General features: G+C 42.1%; 1 protein-coding gene across 6 annotated transcripts in view; it reads right to left on the reverse strand.

The window, feature by feature from the left end:
• The window catches only part of SESTD1 (SEC14 and spectrin domain containing 1), a 55,194-nt gene extending 53,076 nt beyond the window's left edge, over window positions 1-2,118 (reverse strand). For 3 of the 6 annotated variants that reach the window (XM_051787295.1, XM_051787292.1, XM_051787294.1), the window contains exon 1: window positions 1,947-2,115. The gene's annotated coding sequence lies outside the window, so the exon portion shown is untranslated. Of the gene's footprint in view, window positions 1-1,669; window positions 1,693-1,946 lie in introns of those variants that run through there. The other 3 variants (XM_051787297.1, XM_051787293.1, XM_051787296.1) reach the window with 3 other exon arrangements.
• Between the last annotated feature and the right edge of the window lie 10,383 nt (window positions 2,119-12,501).

Here is a 12,501-nt window from a genome sequence, read left to right on the forward strand (position 1 = left end):
CCACAGCCCATTTAGAATTATAGCCTACAACTCCAGGAGACATCACACCACTTTTTCTTACAAGAAATTAAAAAATACATCTATTTCTATTTCTTAACTTGTATTTCTAGCAAAACCGATGTTACAGATCAACTAAATTGCAAATAAAATATCATCTATTAGCATACTACATTAGGAAAAACAGTTGCTTGAGATGATTTTACAGGATTCTTCAAGCAGCAATCTATGACAAAGAATTGTGCAAAATCCTAAAATCCATCAGTAAAAACCACATTGTAATTCCTCTTAGTTTTGACAGGAGGTTTTCACACAACCACAGAATTATTAGGGTTGGAAGGGACTTCTGGTGATCATCTAGTCCAAACTCCCTGCCCAGGTTGGGTCACTGACAGTAGGTTACACAGGAAGGTGTCCAGGTAGGTTTTGAAAATCTCCAGAGAAGGAGACACCACAATATCCCTTGGCAGCCTGTTCCAGTGCTCTGCCTTGTTGCTTTTTTCCTGACAGAGCAAAGCACAATCAGCACCTCACCAGCAAGCAGCAGGCCTCTCTAACCAAGCTTTGATTCTATTCTGTGGTTCACCTTACCCCTTTTCTCCGTATCAAGTTTCTACTTGGTATAGACAATAGCATTAGGACTATAAAAGCTCACATTCAGAAAAAGGAGAACCCCTATTAGCACAGAAATTAATCACCATCAGTAATCCTATCATGTAATAACAGTATTCATTATTTACTATACACTGAATCTTAGCAGGCGATGTCACACAATGGAGAAAAAGGGGGAAAACCCACAGTATTTCTTCATCATAGGGAATTTTAATGTGTGAACAAAATCAAGATCTAATTGTTAGGACAATGCAGACATTGCAATACTAAAAATGGAGAGGATGTTGGTCCCCATTTCCTTTGGGATGAAGAAAGATGAGAGAACGGAAAAAAGCATCTATTAATACATATCTACATAAGTCTTACCAATTCTGCTCATTAAAAAACTTACAAAACAAAAAATAAAGAGCCACTCTCCACTAATTATCTCTACTCTTGCTTCCATACACTCGTTCAAACTCTTTAAGAAAAAGGGTGCTTTAGAGCATCGCCTTCCTACAATTGCCTGGCTAAGAAGCTCTGCTCGGGAGTAGCAAGGGACACTACAATTACGGGGAGAAATGGCAAAACTGATAGACAATAGACCTGTCAAAAATCAAAGCAAGGATAACCACGGCTCTGAGCAACCACGGTTTCAGCAGTGAATCAGCTTCCCGACCAGGCAGCGCTTCCAGAAACCCCGGAGCGCCCGCCGCCGCGGCGGTGACACGGCCGTGACTCGTTCCCCCCAGCCCGCCGCCGGACTGACCAGTGGCCACGCACCGGGAAAATCCCACTGCAGACAAGCGGATCTGCGAGCCGAGAGCCGGCTCCCGCCCCCGTCTCCCTCCGGTGTGCTCCCCGAGCACGGAGCCCTCTCCTCCCCCCGAGCCTGCCGTGACACCCGCGGCGGGGCCGGGCGAGAGGGGCCGCCGCCCTCCCGCGCCCGCACAAAGGCAAAAGCTCCGCCGGCGGCGGCGGCCCCTCGGGAGCCCCCCTGGGGAGCCCCCCCGCCACGTATGTAGCGGCGGCACGAACAATACCCAAACCTGTTGCGCGGGTTCCCCTGGGCCGCACCGACCTGCCGTGCCCCCGGCACGGGAGCAGCCGGCGGGACCCGCCGAAGGGCAGCGGGCGGGGCGGGAGGGGCTGCCCTGCCGCACGGCCGGGCCACGGCAGCCCCGGGCGGGCTGGGAGCCGCCGCCGCCCGGCGGAGCGGAGCAAAGCAGAGCGGAGCGGAGCGCCCCGCGGCGCCACCGCCGCCGCCCGGGAACAAAGCGCGGCCAGGCCGCAGGGCCTGCGCTGCCCTGCGCGGGGCTGCGGCGAGGGCAGAGCCCCCTCCCGACGCGGGTACTCACCCGGTGCGGCGCTGCGGGTGCCCGGGCTGGGAGGACGTGGGGCGGAGCCTGGACCCGCCCGCTCTAGTCGGGCTGCGGTGGCTGCCCTCGGCCGCTTCGCACCGCCTCGCCCGCCCGGCGGCAGCCCCTGGGGACGGGGGCGGCTCCGACCCCTCCTCCGTCGGCAAGGAGACGGTGAGCGCCGGGTGCTGGCGGGCCCGCCCCCGCTTAACTGCCCTCGGCCCAGCGCCGCCCCCGCCCCGGGCGCGGAGCCGCGGTACCGCCCGCCCGCCCCTCGCGGAGCCGGCCCGGAGCCCCGCCCCGCCGGCACACAATGCGCCCGTACCGGGGCTGCGCCCCGCAGGCCGCGGCACCGCCCGGCCCGGGCCCGTCGCTGACGGAGGGGCCGCGGTCAGTACTCGGCGTAGGACAAGCGGGAGTCAGCCCGATGCGGAGTTTTTAGCGCTGGCAGCCCTGCTAGGATAAGAGTACTCGTGCTTTGCTCTGTGGAGGTACATCCATGTGCGTGCTGAAAGCGAGTCCAGGGGCTCACAGGTGAACGCTGGCCGCTGATAGTGCCTCAGGCAGGGGTCGACTACCCGCGAGGCCACCAGTGTTTCAGCAGTCATGGAATCGCAGAATATCCAGAGTTGGAAGGGCCACAAAAGGATCGTCGAGTCCAGCTCGGCACTGACATATATTTTGTTTCCCCTCCGATGGTCACTAATAATCCGTTTTCTGTCCCAGCTCCTGGACAAGGACTCTAAAACTCTGTCATGCCAAGACTAAAATAATACAAGTAAAAATGCAGAACGAAATTCTGTGAAGAAAGCTGGCCAGGACACTTGTCTTGCATTCAGCCTAACTGCCCTAGGACAGGTTGCTGTCAGTCTTAAATCTCCTGCTGAACACATCATTGTTAAGCTACATAATGGATCTTTTAAAAGTTGGCTTCTGTAAACTCTGTTTTAACTGTAATCTTGCTCTTGTTATTTCCAGAGCAAATGAATATAATTTACTGAATCTCATTCCAGATATAAAAACTCTCTCACAGAGGCTGCAACTGCTTTGTTTCTTCCCTCAAAATGGAGTTTGCAGAAATGCCTCTGTTCACCACCTTTCCTGGTGGCTGCCCAGTCAACATCTGCTGCAGCCATCGCCCTCAGCGTCACCATCAGGGCATGCCTGTGGTACTGACCTCATCCCTGGCCTCTGCTGACTCAGAAAGCTGTCCCTCTCTCAGCAACACCACCCACTGGACATGTAAGAGCTAAAGAATCGTTATCAAAATTTCCAGATGAGGCCTATCAGCCAAGGCCTGCCAGCCTTGAAGACATATCTTCTCTGTTGGGTCTTTCTTTCCTGGAAGAATATTTAAAAGAGCAGCAGCAAAAAAAGAGAAAGAGCAAAATGATTTCCTTAACAACCTGTAGAGATAAACAGGGATAAATGATCTTCATCAGCTTCCCACCAAAAGTATTTGCTGTAGAGAACCAAAAAAAAAAATGATTTTTACTTTTAATAAAGTGGAAAATTTTAGCAATATTTTAAGCATATTCCCTAATGATTTAAGAATATGCTAGATATAACTTTTAGGTCATTCTTCTACATTTATGCTTATTGCATACATGGGGGCAAAGGTAAGATAATAGAAAGAAGCTTTCACTACTCATCAGTATTTACTTGAGATCCCACAGGCTGTATCTTTGTAATCTATGAGTGTAGGACAAATACTATTTCAGAACACTAGATAAGTGTTCTGATACCCAGCAACAATGTCCAGCACATGTAAAAACTCAGTGGGACTCACTGACATATATATCTCTAATCTTTAAAAGGACCAAGACTAAAATCAACAAAGGGAAAACTATGGCTGATTGTCATGCTTGAGTTTTTCTTTTGTTATTTCACACTTCTAAGACCCTCCCTAGTACAGATATTACATTCCGTGTACCATACCTATCACATAGCCTATACGATAAAGGAAAATGTGCCTATTTATGTTGGGTGCTTTTGTTTTGGCTTGTGGATCTCAAAATCTTCAGTACTCACGAACTCATTCATCTTAGTAAATGTTCTCATGGTTACTTTTGGGGGAGGGGAGGAAAGGGGAGGGAGGAGAGGGAGATTCAGGCCATAAGGACATAAATCCTACTTCTCTGTGTTTCCAGTCACAACTGGAATGTCTTCTCAATGACTGAACGAAACTCCTCCTACAGACAGGAGGGGCAGAACTCTTGCAGTGGCTTCCATAAAACAGAGTGACCCAAAAGTCACTCTCAATTGTACTTTAGCTGGAGATGTGCTAGTTTAAGTATCAAGATGTTGCATCAAGTTTTCTGACTTTCCTTTTCCGTCTATACTCTGCTGAATGCTTTTCCAGGACAGAATCTGACATGATTAATTTTGTTTAAGGTCATACCATCAGTTCAGAGTTGTAGTTAATTGCCTTTTCCATGCAAACTGCCAGTAGGAACAAATCACAGTACATTTTTGTATCAAGGATCCATTTGATTGAAATGGACTTTAATACATGCTATTATTCCCCAGCAGACATGCCAGATTTGCTCAAATACAAATGAAAGTAAATAGGCTGAAAACATCCTGAGCTTTGGGAGCTGTGCTGTGTGCCAGCACAACAGAGCCTTTGTTACAGGCAGAGCAGCGCTCTTACCACAGTTACTGCTTCCAGCTTCAGTTGCTGGACTTCTAGAAAAATCAGCCTTCAAAGAAAAACAAACAAAACACCCATATAACTTCTAGTGGACCCCAACTCATGGTGGCACTGGTGACACTGACCTCAGGTGCCACCAGTTGTGACAGTGGCCCTCCTGCGCAACCCCATGGCCCTGCTACACACCTTCGCTCTTGCTCCACTTGCCACTGGGCACAGGGAGATGCTGCCGGGCACAGCCTTGCACCAGGCAGGCTGGAAACCCTCCACCTGGAGTGATTTACTTTGCTGCCTTGCTTGCTATTTGCTTCCACATCTCCATGCAACAGATAGGCAATTTTTTTTTTTACTTGTAGCATGTAAAATGATACAAGTAAAATGAATGTGAGCAGTTAAATTAGCGTGAGCCAACAATATCCGATGTATTGCCTAAGATGTAACTTGCAGAACTATCCAATTCATAAATGGCATATACAGAAAATAAGCAAATAACTATATGCAGTGGAACTAGTGTAGGCTGGCAGCAAAGAATTCTAAATAAAAACTGTAGATTGTTTTTTATGTGCAGGTTTATGATCATAATAAGATGGCACCATCATATTCACAGGTAAGCAGCAGAGGCATGTACTACTTTAAAACTTTATGTGTTTGTCATACAGACAGATTCATATTGGCAAAACAGTGAAAAAAGTCCCTTCTATGTTGATAAATAGTATCAGAAGGTTTGGGAAGTGAAAGTGACAGAAAAATATAAGCATTCAGTGCACATTCAAAACACCACAGAAACAAACAAAAGATCTGCTACAGAATTCAGTGTGTGCCCTACCATTCACTGGCTTCTGAAGGTAAGGCACATTCACCTGCTACTAGCATCAAGATTTGAAATGTCCTTCTAAACACAAATAATAGGTTTTAATCCTGAACTGAAGAGTGATTGTTTCTTCTGAAACAATTACAACAAAGCCTTAAATTGCGCTCTTAAAATAATTGGAAACTCGAGTCCCAAATAACACAAACCCATGAGATTGCATTTAATGACAAGCACAAGCTGAAAGCCCAGCACTGAGTAGGCAGCACCTAGCAGGTTTGGAATAATCTATGTTTCACTCCATACTTACCAATTGGTGTGTAAAACAAGCTTTTAAATAGCTTGGCAATAATTTTGAAGTTCTTCAGTAAATTATTTTTAAAAAAGTCTTTGTTTTATAAAGTTATTGTATGAGTGACATGCCTGTAATGAGAGACAGCAGTATGAAACTTTACAAGATTCTAAAGAGTCTGGGGCATTTTTTTTTTCATATGCTTTTTAGTGTTCAGGTAGAAACAATAAAGCATACCCTGATTTCATTATAGCCTTCCAAGTACTAGAAGCTGTTAAATTATATGTCCCACAGCAAAATCTGCAGTGACTTTTATTACTTTGTTTAATTATTTTTTATTTTCTGCAAAATACAATCTTCATAACTGGTCTTTCTTGTATAAAATAAAATAGAAGCCTAAAGGCTACGTTCCCTGAGAAATGTTTAATAGGAAGCAAAGCTATCTGTGGTCAGTATCTTGCTGCTCAGGTTTCTTACACATGAAAATGGTTTCCTCACAAATTTATTTCTTCTTGTGAAGGAGAAATGGTTTCTGGCTGGCAATAGACCCTGAGCCTCTTTGATACAGGGAGAATGCCTTCCTTTTAGCACAGGAAATTGGTCTACAGGGTCTGGCTTGAGTCTTATGTGCACTAACAAAGGCATGGATCTTGAATCTATAGCTTCACTCAGAAGGTACACAACAGCACAGTGGACATGGCCATGTCTCAGGTCATGTTTTTGGCTGCAGGGGAAGGAGATGAGAACCGCTTTCCCAGTCATGGTAGGTGCTTGTGCCATGCCACTGAACAGGTTTGGTGGGATGTCTACAGCCATACTGTGTTGCCTGGTGGCTCAATCTGATCAGGGATTACTGCCATGGCGTTTGCTGAAGAAAAGGAACAGCTGTACTCACCATACTAGTTATGATATGAGGCATAACAGCTCTGAAAAGACATGACTCTGAAATGCTAACTATAGAAGTAACAGAGAAAGAGCTGATAGTCAGTGACATTTTGAATGACTCCTGTACAAAGCACCTAATGTTCTGCTGCAACCATATTTGAAGATCCATGCTTGTTGGAATTTGAAACTCAACTATCAGCAGAAAAGGAGCTAATAAAATTATGTAGCAGGCCGTGGACAACAGGAGCTGGGAGAAACTCCTTACTCTGAGGAGCTTCATCACAACACCCCTTAATATTTAGCTATGTAAGAATAAATAGCAAATCTTTCTATGTTAACAGGAACTGGTCAGTTACAGATTTTAAATACATTCTCTGTATAGATTCCTCTTCATATAGCTTGGATTTCCAACTTTACAAACAGCAGCTTGCTTCAAGGGTACATACTAACGCTAATCACAATCATTGTTAGCAACAGTGAATTGAAAGAGGATAAGAAATATGAGCTATTTTTAGAGGCAATAAGAGCAGACCTCTTCACTCTCAGAAAAAAAGCCATTTTTAGGAGTGAGTGGCTAAGCTGGTTAAAATTCTTCGCTGTATCTGCTAGTCTATGGATGTCCTTAAAACTACCTGACTTCATAGTTTATAGGTTCATTAAGCATTTAGAAGCTTTACATTGTATCCTTTTGCACAGAAGAGAGATTAAGTTATAAAGATTCAATGTCATATGGTGTTCAGTTACTCAGCATTCCATGTTCACCCTAAGTCAGAAATCCTCTTCAAGGCAGAGAGAATGTCATTGCTAAAAACCCAACTATTTTTCAAAAAAAAAATAATTACATCTGTAACTATAATTAAAAAGTAAAACATCTTGGAATGTGTGGAGTTTAGTTCTCACTGGCTTATCTAAACTTATCTAAAGCTTTACTTTAATGCAATTTGAAAGAGCAGTCTCAAGTATAATCAATTATGTTTATCCTTAATGTAAAATATTTCTAAAATATCTGACAGAATGGCCAGGATTTTCAAATACATCCAAAAGCCCTGTGAGCCAAATCAAGCGACATGTTTCTAATCCACAGAGGTGTTTTAAAATCCCACTCTATTGGTCCTTGTTTTGTTGTTGTTTTGCATAGTTCACAATTAGTTTATAAACCTCTTCCTATATCTTTTCTGAACACATGCATCAGAAGTCCTGGGCAATCAGGCTGCAATACTTATCTTATTCATGGAGGTCACAGACATTACAAATAGGTTGTTAAAGTCATTCAGACCACCTTGAGAATAAAGTACTATTTAAATGGAATTTGAATAATACTGTCTAATCCAAAGTGCTGACAATTTTCTAGTCTGAGGCAAGGATTTCTTGAGCTTTTCATCTTTACAGTATTTGGTGTTATACAATAACTGAAATTTGGATGTAACTGCTGAGTACTAAATTAGGTAGTTGGCACTTTGTATTCTAGTACATGAACATAATTTCAGAACAGCTCATACTGAGAGACAGAAAAAATAGGGCAGCGATGAACAAAATCGTGCAACAATTTTTACTTAATAAGGTAATACTGAAAACCTTTCATAAAAAACAAATATTGTTGAAGAATGTTATCATGCACTGAGTTACTATACATAACAAAATTTTACAAAACATATAAATTTACATTTTTATATGTAAAAGAAAAGATAAAACCCCCTTCCCTTAGAGACTCATAGTAAATTTTAATTCAGTAAATGATCCTTTCTAAAGAAAACATTGTTAAAACTCCTCATATTCACTGTACCAGTGATCAGGTTGAAAATCCAATGTACTATGAATTAAACTTTCAGCATTACAAACTGTAAGGAAGTTTATCAAATATACATGGATAAGAGGAAAGGAATCACAGGGAGCACAGTCAGAAGCAGCTCAGATACATCTGTGCAACTCCACTTTCAGGGCACGGCAGGGGGAGAAAACATTTCTGTACTTGCATTAGGTAAGAAATTTAGTATTAATCATTTTGATTGTATACAAGTTGACTTCTTATACTGCAATAAATATTGATGAGTACCTTATTGCTTCAATAGTATCTTGTGATGGTCATAAAGGTTTCTAAATCTCCTTAACTTTTCAGCATTAAGAGCTAAAGTTCAGTTCTTTCTTAGTATTTAACTGGTTTAGCTTCAGAGAGGCAGGAGTTAGGTGAATTCCTTCCCACAGTCCAGTGCAGGGTATGCAGCGGCTGACTCACAACTATCACAACACCCTGTCTATACCTACCCATCAAATCTGGCCAGTTGATCTGTGTGGTTTGTAGATCCTTTTGCAGTGAGCTATTCAAGCTGCCCTGTTTGTTCTCAGACTCTACAGAAAAGGAATAACTACTTGCAGTATCATGTGCTTGCATCTTTCAGAAAAACTGTGGTGGTTCTAATTACTTTTCAGGTTTTACAAAATTGCATTTTGAGCTGGAAGAGAAAGCAGTGTTTATACCTAAGGAGATGGCCATCTGGAGCTAGGGTTTTTTAAGTTCTGTGCAGCTACACAGTGAGCCAGGCTGGAGAAATGACTAAAATCAAACGCATCTTCTTTCCCTCTCTGCAATGTTGGTTTATCCAGCACTTTCACTGAAGGAAGTGTTCATCAAACTCCACCTTGAGTTAAAAAATAATGCCCTCCTGTTAAGTCACACGTGCCCTTCCCTCAGGCTACTCAGTCAGTCCATTTTGGCTTTTCTGGTATCAATCCTTCTCTTTAAACGTTCTGCTGTTGTCCAACAAATTTGTGTAACCCAGGTTTTCTAAGGTGCTGCTGTACCATTCTTCAAGGGCCTTCCCACTGAGTACAACAGCAAAGTTCAGGAGCACTCCAATATTCCAGTTTTTGAGCACGTCAGCCTCTGGCAGCATGTACAGGTTACACCTACACTGTGATATTTAGTAATACAGAAATGTTTTGACATCAACCAGAATTTGTAAGTTGCACAGACATTTCCGAGGCAGTTATGTACAACTCCTTCCCTTATTCTTTTTAATTTTCAACCCAATGTAGGAAATGAAACAATTTTTTATAGAATGGGAAGACAAGACAAGCCTTTTAATAATTCTTGTTCCACTCCTGCTAAGCCTCATCAGTACAGTTACTGCTCTCATTTCAAGGTGACTACTTACATCTATGAAGTTGCTTATTTCAGTAAAATGTCAGCAGAATTAGACATGTTTTTTGCACTGGAGTGAAAATCTTGTAATCAGGTCTGTATAGGTGGCCAACTATTGACTAGTAGCCCTGTTCATTTCACACATTTCTGTAGTTCCACTGGCAGAACTGAGGTCTGGACTTTAGATCACCTATAAACCATATAAGTATATGAGTGATTTAAAATCAGATTTCTAATTACCGGAAGTCTCCTGGAGTAGCACAGTGAGCCTTTAGCTGCATGAAAGATGAGTCAAACTGACAAACCTGGTTTTGGATATCTCTGTTCTGCAAAGCATATGTTAGAGTCCAGACCCAAGCTGCTCTTACCAAAGGCAGTTTACTGCCCAGAGCCAGTGTACAGGATCCATCTCAGATCATAATTGAAAATGCACATCATTTCTTTGCTTCTCCCAGGGACTAGGACACAGATATGCAATTTTCAACATTTGCAGCAGTTAATCAGCAGCAAAGCTAAGCAGAAAACAAACAAAACCCTAATGTCTTTCTGTTGTTGTAGTTGGTAAATAAAACATTGTATTTGGATTTAATCCACATTATGCTTCAAAATTTCCCTCCCCTTAAATAGATTTCAAGTTTTTCTATACTGCATATTCATTAATATCCTTATTTTTATCAGTGGTTGCCATGCATTTTTTCAATTACATTTTTAGGCTTCCCTGGCAGAACATGCCTCCAAAAGTCCTTAATAAACTACAGTACCCTGAGTCCTGAGCCACTATACAGTCTTTTAAAAATACAATCTGCATTTCTAATTTCAGATTTAAATGCAAAAGGATAGATATTTCTCTTTGCTTTGCGAGAGTCTTAAAACTCTCCATTTAAGGAATCAAAACCAAAATTTCTAAAACGTGCAAAACGTTTACCATTTGTTGCAGTAAAAGGATTTTAATTTTTAATATAATCATATTCTCATTTTTATTATTATATTAACAATAAACACCAGCAATAATAAATTGCTTATATATATATATATAAAAGAGGTGTAACAAGGTTACATCCAATCATAAGGAAACTAAACCACCTATAAGATTATTTTTACAAATTAAATCAATAAAGCAGCTCTGTTTATTGGTAATGGAAACAGGATGCATGAAGTTATTTTCCAAATAATTATAATCTAGGAATTATACTTTATTTTTCGATTCTAGCTACATAGAAAACAGAACATGCACTTACTTGCCAACAAAACTCACATATTTTTTCCTAGAGAGGGAAATTATTTAACAGTAGTATTGAAAGCTTAGGTGCCTGTAAGCCATACCAGTGAAAAGTCACTTTCTTTTTATTGATCTAGAGGTTTTTAGTTTTTCAGGAGGCTGCAAAAATATTTGCACAGGAATAAAGGGAAACAACTGTGTAATAAAATAAGGCCAATGTTGGCTCAACTTTCATTTTGGCATTTCTTAAAAATAGCTGTACATGAGAGTACTGCACAAGCATCATGTAGTTTTTGTTTATTTGGGTTGTTTTAAAAGAAGAATAAAAAATAAGTATCTTTAAAGTAGGAAAGCTGCAGTGGTGGAACCTTGTGCACAGGAGAGAGGAAGGTGTGCTAATCAGCTTCATGTTGTATGCTCAGATCCCTCATAGAGCAGCAAAATGATAATCCTTTCCTGTGCAGCACAGGAAGATACCACTTTCAATCTGGATATCAACACAAGAAGTATAATGACAATTCAGAGCTGGTGCTCATAATCAGGAAGCTAGAGGGACTGATCTATGAGGAAATGGCATTGATTAAAATTTGCATTTAGAGCACTTTCTCACAGAGAATCACAACTGCTGTGCTGGTGTTAGACCAGCACTTTCAAAAGCAAACGTTAAGGGGCTGCTGTGCTCCTGTGGCCTCCAGTAGTCAGCAGATTTTCTGAGCAGGTGTTTAACAAAGCCAAAGCCTGCTGAACACCCTTGTGCTAAATACTCTGGGAGGAAGTGGTGAGGATTTAGCTGAAGCACCAGACACATTACTTTTATTTGTGAAAACACTCAGGCAGCCACTTCACTTTGTTTCCAGCCAGGTGCCCCTGATTTAAAAAGCTCAAAGGCATAAATAAAGTGTGAAGGGTCATTGGGATTGCATAGGCACTACTAGTAATTCAGCATATAATGTACCTTGGAACCTCCAACAGAAAAACAAACCAAAAGAAGCTCTCTGCCACTACTGCCAAAACCTCAGCAAAAAAAATCGAATAAAATTTGACTGACTGAATGGCACCACAACGGATGAAAGAATGCAGAAAGAAAGAAGTGGCTATTGAGATGTTTGGATCAAATTGGAGGAAATTGCAATTCAAAGGGTAGTTGCATCAACCACTGGTTGCAGAATCACATCCACCCTAAAGGTACCTGGAAAGAAGAACGTTGTGGACATGGGAGGTGCACGTATGTGATTAGATATAAGACATACCCACACTCTCAAAATGGTGAGTGAAAGTCACTGAGAACTTTCCACGATTTTACTAAAAACTGTTAGGAAGACAAACATCTGTGAAAAGGATGAACTTGAGAATGACCTGAAAAAATAATTCATTTAGGGATCAGCCAGGCTTCTGACAGATTTATGCTGTCCATGTCATGCTCCCATGATTTCTCCTACACTTGCTCTCCTCCCCCCACCTCCAGTTCCTCCCTGTGTTCCTCCACTTGTTACACAGAGTTGTAGTAGAAATGTTAAGACTGGGATGAATGGAGAATGAATGGGAGTGCCTGGAACAAA

The sequence above is a fragment of the Manacus candei genome, unplaced genomic scaffold (genome assembly GCF_025592945.1).
Source record: "Manacus candei isolate 608988 ecotype Guabito, Panama unplaced genomic scaffold, ASM2559294v1 h1tg000023l, whole genome shotgun sequence".
NCBI lineage: Eukaryota > Metazoa > Chordata > Aves > Passeriformes > Pipridae > Manacus > Manacus candei.